The following is a 9710-nucleotide window of genomic DNA, read 5'->3' as shown; positions in this document are numbered from 1 at the left end:
AAAGGAAAGGAAAAGGAAAGGAAAAGGAAAAGGAAAGGAAAAGGAAAGGAAAGGAAAAGGAAAGGAAACAGAAAGGAAAAGAAAAGGAAAGGAAAAGGAAAGGAAAAGGAAAGGAAAAGGAAAGGAAAAGGAAAGGAAAGGAAAAGGAAAGGAAAAAGGAAAGGAAAGGAAAAGGAAAGGAAAGGAGAAGGAAAAGGAAAGGAAAGGGAAAGGAAAGGAAAAGGAAAGGAAAAGGAAAGGAGAGTATACCAGACAGAGTTGAACCAGCATTCTGTGAGGGAGCATATCCATTAATCTGGTCAGAGTTTGTGTAGAATGGTTGCTGGGCAAGAAGCAAAGAAAGAGCTGAGTAAAGCTGAAAGAACTCTCTATGGAACTTAGGAGAAACTGATAGATTATCATTATGGGCTTAACTTCTAATTACCAGAGCCTTTCTACTATTATGTATGTGTGTGTGTGTGTCTGTGTGTCTGTGTATGTATGCGCACACGTGCGTGTGTGTTGGTTTGAATATGCTTGTCCGAAGGGAAGAGACACTATTAGGAGATATGGCCTTGTTGGAATAGATGTAGCTTTGTTGAAAGAAGTGTGTTACTATGTAGATGAGCTTTGAGGGGCTCCTAGTGTTCAATCTCCACCCAATGCAGAAGACACCTTCCTCCTGGCTGCCTGAGAAGGACCGTCTCCTCCTGGCTGCCTTCAGATTCAGATGTAGAACTTTTGGTTCCTCCAGCACCAGGTGTGCCTACAAGATGCCAAGCTTCCCACCATGATGATAATGGACGGAACCTCTGAACCTGTAAGTGAGCCCCAATGAAATGTTTTCCTTTCTAAGAGTTGTCTTGGCCATAGTGGCTCTTCACAACAATGGAAACCCTAACTAAGACAGTGTGTGTGTGTGTGTGTGTGTGTGTGTGTGTGTGTGTGTGTTCACATGCCCATGTGCATGCACAGATATCTTCTGGGACATGAGTGGTCAAATGGGCTAGACTGGGTTTAAATCCTCTCATTAACAGAATGAATTTTTAAATGATCTCATTAATAGAATAAATTACTCTCAGCCATATTCATTTCTTTACTTTTCTAAGCATTTAAGTATTTCTGTCTGTTCTCTCCTACTCTGTTCTTTCTTCTTAGAGCTGCCAGAGTGTTCTTCAGTCTATGATGTCATTCCTTAAGCATTTATGTTCTTTGCCCACTGTCTCACAGAGCTTCTGATGGTTCCACATAATAGTTATGTGTCGTTTTCTTCAAACAAACAAACAAAAAACCAACCAACCAACCAACCAAACAAACAAAAACCCAAATTTCTATCCTGCCATTATATTGTTTGAAAGGTCACTGCCAGGTCTACTCAGGGACTCCCTGTCATTTGTATTTGGTGTCTTTGATAATACTCCTGAATTAAGCACCATCCCCTAGTCCTTTGTTTCATGGATACTTTGAAGAACCCAGGTTAAGTTTATTTAGCATTCAGAGTCAAACAGGTTTATAATGTCTTTCTATTGTAGTGGTTCTCAGCCTATGGACTGCAACCTCTTGGGGCGGCGTCAAAAGATCCTTTCACAGGGGTCACCTAAGACCATCGGAAAACATACATATTTATATTATGATTCTCATCAGTAGCAAAATTACAGTTATGAAGTAGCAGTGAAAATAATTTTATGGTTGGGGGTTGCCACAACATGATGAACTAACTATATTAAAGGGTTTTCACACTAGGAAGGTTGAGAGCTACTGTTTTAGTGGTATGTGAATCACAAATCTAATGGTTGCTGCTACATTAAAAATGTATTAATTGACATTTTCATGGAAAAAGCCATCCATAACTTTTCTTTGTGTTTCCCACACTGTAGCAAAACTTAATATCTAGCATATTAATATATAGGAAATCTAATACCTGTTTTTGTCCATGAGTTCCAGGGCTTCTCAGCAGGAGTGCTGTTGAAACTTTGACCTGTGTTGTTGTACGATGGTCTTAAGCATTAGAGGATGATGTGCAGTACCGTCAGTCTCCACATTTGAAATTCCAGCATCATCAAAATCCCTTTTACATGTTTTGACAGCAAATAAATAAATAAATAAATAAATAAATCTCTGAATGCTGACCTCCTGACCTCAATAACCAGTACACAACATGAACAATATTAAATATTTAACCAGGGTACAGTTCAACAGAAGCAGTTATTGAATCCATTTAGACATGACCTGATGCTAGCCCCGAGGTCAGACTTTGTCAGGATGTATGTCTTTTCTTTGTGCCAATACCTTGTTAGAGTTTTGGTGTTTTAGTTAGGAATACATAAAACTTATCTTAATTTTTGTTAGACTACTTTACATTTAAATTCATTTTTTGCAATATCTATTAATATATATGGTTAATGTTAGTGCATATTATATAAGCAGAGGGACTAATAAGCAGTCAGAAGTCTTTTACTATAAAAATATACTATTGCTGGATACAATAGTAATGGCTTTCTGATTGTTTACATTTATGAAGTCACAGTGTACCTCTGTAGTGTACCTCTGTAGCCCATTTCTTCTGTCTTTGGTCACTTCCCCAGGTCAATTTAGCCATTCTACTTCCTAAAGCAGAGGGACAGCTTACAGTTCGTGATCATGAAAAGGAACAGGAAAGGGTGAACAGGAAGCTATTCCAAATGCACCTGATGGTGTGAATCCTTACTGTGTACTATGTGCTTATGTGAGCTCAAGCTGCCTGGCATACTTGAAGAACTGTGTGTGACTTCAGAACTGTCCAGCTGAGCCATGACAGAGTCCAGCATTCATGCTCTAGTTTTGCCTTTCCTGCATTGGCACACCATGGGTTTGTGTACGGAGTGCCATGGTTTAAAAAGTGACAGAAGTTTGTCATGTAGCAGCTAAGGAGCTCCAAGAAAGATAGAAGATGTGTCTGAAGTAAAAGATCTGTTTGACAAGAACTTCAAGTCTCTGAAGAAGGAAATTGAAGAAGATCTCAGAAGATGGAAAGATCTCCCATGCTCATGGATTGGCAGGATTAATATAGTAAAAATGGCCATCTTGCTGAAGGCATTCTACAGATTCAATGCAATCCCCATCAAAATTCCAACTCAATTCTTCACAGACTTAGAAAGAGCAATTTACAGATTCATCTGGAACAACAAAAGAGCCAGAATAGCCAAAACTATTCTCAACAATAAAGGAACCTCTGGTGGAATAACAATCCCAGACCTTAAGCTGTATTATAGAGCAATTGTGATAAAAACTGCATGGTATTGGTACAGTGACAGGCAGGTAGATCAATGGAACAGAATTGAAGACCCAGAAATGAACCCATACACCTATGGTCAGTTGATCTTCGACAAAGGAGCTAAAACCATCCAGTGGAAAAAAGACAGCATTTTCAACAGATGGTGCTGGCTCAACTGGAGGTTAACGTATAGAAAAATGCAAATCGATCCATTCCTTTCTCCTTGTACAAAACTCAAGTCCAAATGGATCAGGGAGCTTTACAGCAAAGCAGATACATTTAAACTAATAGAAGAGAAAGTGGGGAAGAGCCTTGAGCACATAGGCACAGGGGAAAATTTCCTGAAGAGAACGCCAATAGCTTCTGCTCTAAGATCAAGAATTGACAAATGGGACCTCATAAAGTTGCAAAGCTTCTGTAAGGCAAAAGACACTGTCAATAGGACAAATGGCAACCAACAATTTGGGAAAAGATCTTTACAAATCCTATATCTGATAGAGGGCTAATATCCAATGTATACAAAGAACTCAAGAAGTTAGACTCCAGAGAACCAAATAACTCTATTAAAAAATGGGGTACAGAGCTAAACAAAGAATTCTCAACTGATGAGCATTGAATGGCTGAGAAGCACCCAAATAAATGTTTAATATCCTTAGTCATCAGGGAAATGCAAATCAAAACAACTCTGAGATTCCACATCACACCACTCAGATTGGCTAGGATAAAAGACTCAGGTGACAGCAGATGCTGGAGAGGTTGTGGAGAAAGAGGAACATTACTGCATTGCTGGTGGAATTGCAAGTTGGTACAACCACTCTGGAAATCAGTTTGTCGGTTCCTCCAGAAATTGGATGTAATTCTACCAGAGGACCCAGCTATAGTACTCCTGGGCATATACCCAGAAGATAATCCAACATGTAATAAGGATACATGCTCCACCATGTTCATAGCAGCCTTATTTATAATAACCAGAAACTGGAAACAACCCCGATGTCCCTCAACAGAGGAATGGATACAGAAATTGTGGTATATCTACACAATGGAGTACTACTCAGTTATTAAAAACAATGAACTTATGAAATTCTTAGGGAAATGGATGGATCTAGAGAATATCATCCTGAGTGAGGTAACCCAATCACAAAAGAACACACATGGTATGCACTCTCTGATAAGTGGTTATTAGCCCAGAAGTTTGTAATACAAGAAGTACAACCCACAAACCACAAGAAACTCTAGAAGAAGGAACACCAAAATGTGGACATTTCATTCCTTCTTAAAAGGGGCAATCGACAAAATACCCACGGAAGGAGTTGCAGAGACTAACTATGGAGCAGAGACTGAAGGAAGCACAATCCAGCCTGATATAGCTGTCTCCCGAGAGGCTCTGACAGTACCTGACTAATACAGAAGTAGAGGCTCAGAGCCATCCATTGACCTGTGTACAGTGTCCCCAATGAAGGAGTTAGAGAAAGGACCAAAGGAGCTGAAGGGGTTGCAGCCCCTTAGGACGAACAATATGAACTAACTAGTACCCTCAGAGCTCCAAGGGACTTAACCACCAACCAAGGACTATCCATGGTGGGACTGATTATTCCGGCAGCATGTGTATAGTAGAGGATTGCAAAGTCGATCATCAATGGGAGGAGAGGCCCTTGGCCCTGTGAAGATTTTGTGCCCCAGTGTAGGAGAATGCCAGGGTCAGTTAGGGGGAGAAGGTGGGGTGGTGAGGAGGGGGAGGGCGGAGGGAGGAGGGAACAGGGGCTTGTTGTTGTTATTTTTTGTTTTTGTTTTTGTTTGTTTTGTTTTGTTTTTGAGGAGAAACTGGGAAAGGAGAAATCATATGACATGTAAGTAAAGAAAATATCTACTAAAATAAAAAAAAGAAGCCTACAGAACTCCAAATAGACTGGACCAGAAAAGAAATTCCTCCCACCACATAATAATCACCAATGAAAATCAAAGAAAGAATTTTAAAAGTAGTAAGGGAAAATGGTCAAGTAACATATAAAGGCAAGCCTATCAGAATTATACCAAACTTCTTGCCAGAGACAATGAAAGCCAGAAGATCCTGCGCAGATGTCATACAGACCCTAAGAGAGCACAAATGCCAGCCCAGGCTACTATACCCAGCAAAACTCTCAATTACCATAGATGAAGAAAAACAAGATATTCCATGACAAAACCAAATTTACACAATATCTTTCCACAAATCCAGCCCTACAAAGGATAATAGATGGAAAACACCAACACAAGGAGCAAAACTACAACCTAGAAGGAGCAAGAAAGTAATCTTTCAACAAACCCACACAAACCTAATTCTACCTCTAACAACAAAAATTACAGGAAGTAACAATCACTTTCCTTAATATCTCTTAATATGAAAATTAACATTGCCAACATATCTTAATCAATTGAAATTCAGAAAAGAGGAATTAGAAACTTGTTGACTGTCATCCAGTGGTCTCTCTAATTTGGTAATTGGAGAAATTGGTCCAATATTTTACAATCCATATACATTGTCTGCTTGTTTGTAACTGACAGTGTCTTGCTGTCTACCACATAATGGTCTCGAAATCATGCTTCTCCTATCTCAGCCTCTCTATTAGTAGGATGTTTTTTTGATATTTTTACAGTGTACTATGGTTTTCAGAACAGCTTACATATTTTAAAATTATTTATACACCCAAAAGAAACCTAGACATTTAATTTGGGAGGTGGCTTGTAAGGGAACAACAAAGAGTGAGACTGAATGCTTTGCTTGATATTTATAATTATTATATGAATTTTGAATAAGAGGACTTTATAAGTTACTCTTTTTTTTCTGAGATGAATGCTTTTCAAACTCATCACAGCCAATGAACCAGATTCTTACCCTCACCTAATGTCTGTGCCACCCTCCAAGCAGAACCATTTGTTCATTGAAACAGTTGGTGAATGACTTCATGGATAGACCATCTTGATACACACACTATTTCTTAAATGAATGTAACCTGGTCCCTTGGGCTGAGAATGAAGGCAGTCACTCAAGTCAAATAGCTTTGACCATAGCAGGAAATCTGTATCCAAAAATCATGCCTACTATCCATTCCTTGGTGCAGCAGAACTGTCAAGTCTTAGCTTAGCTACTATCGAGGTAAAATTCTTTGATGATGTGAAGGTCATTGAAGTACCGCCTTATTACAATGAACTCCAATGTCTAAACATTGTTCTTAATTTGTGTTTGTAACATAGTAAGAGCCAAGATTTTAAGCTCTATTAAAAACAAAACAAAACAAACAAAAAGACTTTATGTATTTTTGCTCATTAAAAAAACTAATAGTGGTATGTTATTTTAAAATATCATACAGTTAATATATTTGGAATTGTTTAAAATTTAAAAATAAATACATAAATAAATAAAAGAATTTAGAGGAAAGAAGATATGTATTCAAAAGATGGAGGATTATAGCAAATGTCTAGTATATGGAAATAAAAAAAATCTGACAAAGGAGACATCTGCAGGATCTTTTTTTCTTTCTCTGATCCAGATTTGCCTGCAGATCATAACACTTGATGATAGTGTCCTTTAATGGGTATTCCCTCTTTTGTCTCCCAACCCCAATATTGCCCTAAATTATTTTTTATTATCAAATTATATTTCATTATCTTACTTCTCATCCCACTCATGATAAACTCACTCACCAGCAGGAATACTTTATAATGTATGTATCAGGGTGTCAACAATTCAGTAAGGCCCATAGTCAGCAATGTCATGATTTCTTCTTAGAAATGCATCACAGGATAGATTTTTAGATATTTCTGGGCTCTTTGGGGTGTCAATGGGTTTTTCTTATTTGGACTTTGCCACCCTTCTTCACCTGGTTAAGTCTTAATAATATTTAAGACAGTTTATTTAAAATTTCCTTTGAGAAAATTTGTAATTCACCTATGTCCGGACTATATTTCTATACTTCCTGGATGCCCCCAACATCATTCTTATCACAGCCTTTGTGAGATGGTTTGACCATGTACCTTTCCTCCAAGCTCTGAACTCTGAAACTGGAGAGGACTCTCTCTGCAATCACGGTTGTAGGTTAAAATTCAGCTCCCTGTAAACAAATCATAAGGAAATAAAACCATTTCCTAAAAGTTGTGTGGCCAAAGATCATCATCATATTTGGAACACTACTACCCAGACAGGAAGTATGAATAGAGCTGAGATACTTATAAGTTGTGTGTCCTCCCAGGAGTTACACTTCAAATCAATGCAATGCGCTCAATATCGGAATACGAATGTATAATAGACAGGAGTCTAGAAATCAACAAAGACAAAATTATCAAAGAAGTAACAACTCCCTTCCACAGTTCAAGAATTTGTTAAAATTATGGATTGTTAGGAACAGTTCTAGATTCTAAGCTTTGCTAGGTTAGTGCTCATGAACTCTTGATTATCATCAAGCTATGTGAACTACAGATGCTCATTTTCGGTTTCTTTAGAGCAAACCAGCAGAGCTAGCTCTGTTCCATACTCTTTCAGTGAGTTAGGTAGATATGGGTAATTTACAGGCATCTTATTACTTAATGTTACTTCATGGTTCTTCTGTGCAGAGATCTGCAGTATTCTGTTGTGCAGAGTGCCAAGTGCTTCCAGAGAGAACACAACTAACTTGAAAATGTTTCTTGTTGTGTAGGTTGGTGGTTCTCCAACAGTATTGATTTGTATTCTTACCAGTATCAATGAAAATTTTTAGAGCAAACACACTCTCTGCAATGTAAGTGTGGTTGTCTACTTGTGACATTCCCCAGGAGTTCAAACATTCAGTAGTCACAGTTTTATCAGCAATGCTTGGATAATAGTCATTAGAAGTTTTAATGTGTTCTTCATTATTTCCATTGTTCCTCTTGCCTTCTGGATGTGTATATGCCACTTTAAATCTAGCTAAGAAACAATTGTGGCAGACATATTTTTCCCACAGACATCTTAATGCGTCATGTTTATTCCAATGAACATCATTTCTAATGATAAAAATAATCCCACGCAATGAAATTCATCATTGACCTAATTTCACAGAAATTTCCAGAATCAATGAGAAATTATATAGAAGATTAGAATAAAATAATTGCTTCAAAATAAGCTCATGATTTTTCCCAGACAACTGGGAACCAATTCGAAATGGCAGAACATTTTCAAGGCTCATGCATTGAGGGCTCTTGGCTTCTCTCAACACAATTTGGGAGTTCAACATCCAGTTTTGGTTGGTGGACAGATATTTGTGGTTGTGAGCAGTGGAAAAATTTTGGTTTAATGATTTTCAGAACAATAGTATCCATCATTTAATAATTCTAAAGAAAAGAAGTCCACACAAAAGCATAATTATTACAACATGTGTTTCATATGGTAAAGACAATTAGCTGCAAACCTCAGACTTTCCTTTCTCATTCAGCACATACAATAAAAATAGCACTTCATTTTGGGCAGGCATTTCATACTTTATGAAGTACATAAATATTCATTGTTTCATTTGATGTTTATAACCATCCTGCTAGGCAGCCAGGAATGAATGTCCCTGCTTTGCTCATCTGAAAGACTTGAGAAGGAACAGATGAGATAGATGGCTGAAAGGTCACACACTGAACATGGGTGGAGTCCACATGGGATAGCTCTTTTCTATTTTTTTATTTTTTGGATCAGAGTTTCTCTGTGTAGCCCTGGCTGTCCTGGAACTCACTCTGTAGACCAGGATGGCCTCGAACTCAGAAATCTGCCTGCCTCTATGGGATAGCTCTTAAGTGCCAAGTTCACCTTTCTTTAAATATCTTCTGTTTGGTGGATCCATAGGAGGAGTGCAATTTATCCATATATTTAAATAAATAAGGCTTTCTTAATGTTAACTGTAATCATGAAATTTTCCTTAGTACACACTCTTTGTGGCACAAGCACAATGAGTATAATTATGAGTCTGTTGCTCCTTTGATCCTTTGTATTGAGAACGGGAGAGTCAGGAGGGAAACCCCACTGTATTTCCTTGGAGTTTTCTCATGCCTTATGTGTAGCCCACAATTCAGGTGGTGCTTATTTGCCTATAATTTTGTCAAAATCCTCTTGGAATTTAAAATATCTATGTGACTTTTGTCAATACTTGTGTTTCCTTTTTTAAGAAATAGATTGTAAAGTTAAACAAACCGATTTAATCAAATTCCTTAATTAGGATGGTGGCATCATAAAAACATTGTGTGTAATTTATGCTCACAGCACTGAAAACTCAGGATCAACTGCTCCATATTATCCTAACTGGCCTGCCTTGGAAAGGAAGGCATCTTTGTAGAATGACCTTTCTTGCTTATTAGCTGCCTAAAATTCTGCCACAAGTGTGTTTGATCACTAGAAAAAATGTTTTTTTATGCACTTAGAATTGCTTTAACCTTTAGTGTTTTCTTTATGTTTAGTCGATAATTTTCTATATTTCTTCATATTTAAAGAATATATATATATATATAT

This window comes from Mastomys coucha, unplaced genomic scaffold, assembly GCF_008632895.1.
Source record: "Mastomys coucha isolate ucsf_1 unplaced genomic scaffold, UCSF_Mcou_1 pScaffold12, whole genome shotgun sequence".
Taxonomy (NCBI): Eukaryota; Metazoa; Chordata; class Mammalia; order Rodentia; family Muridae; genus Mastomys; species Mastomys coucha.
The sequence above is the reverse complement of the archived record's forward strand: the minus strand, read 5'-3'. Positions refer to the sequence as shown.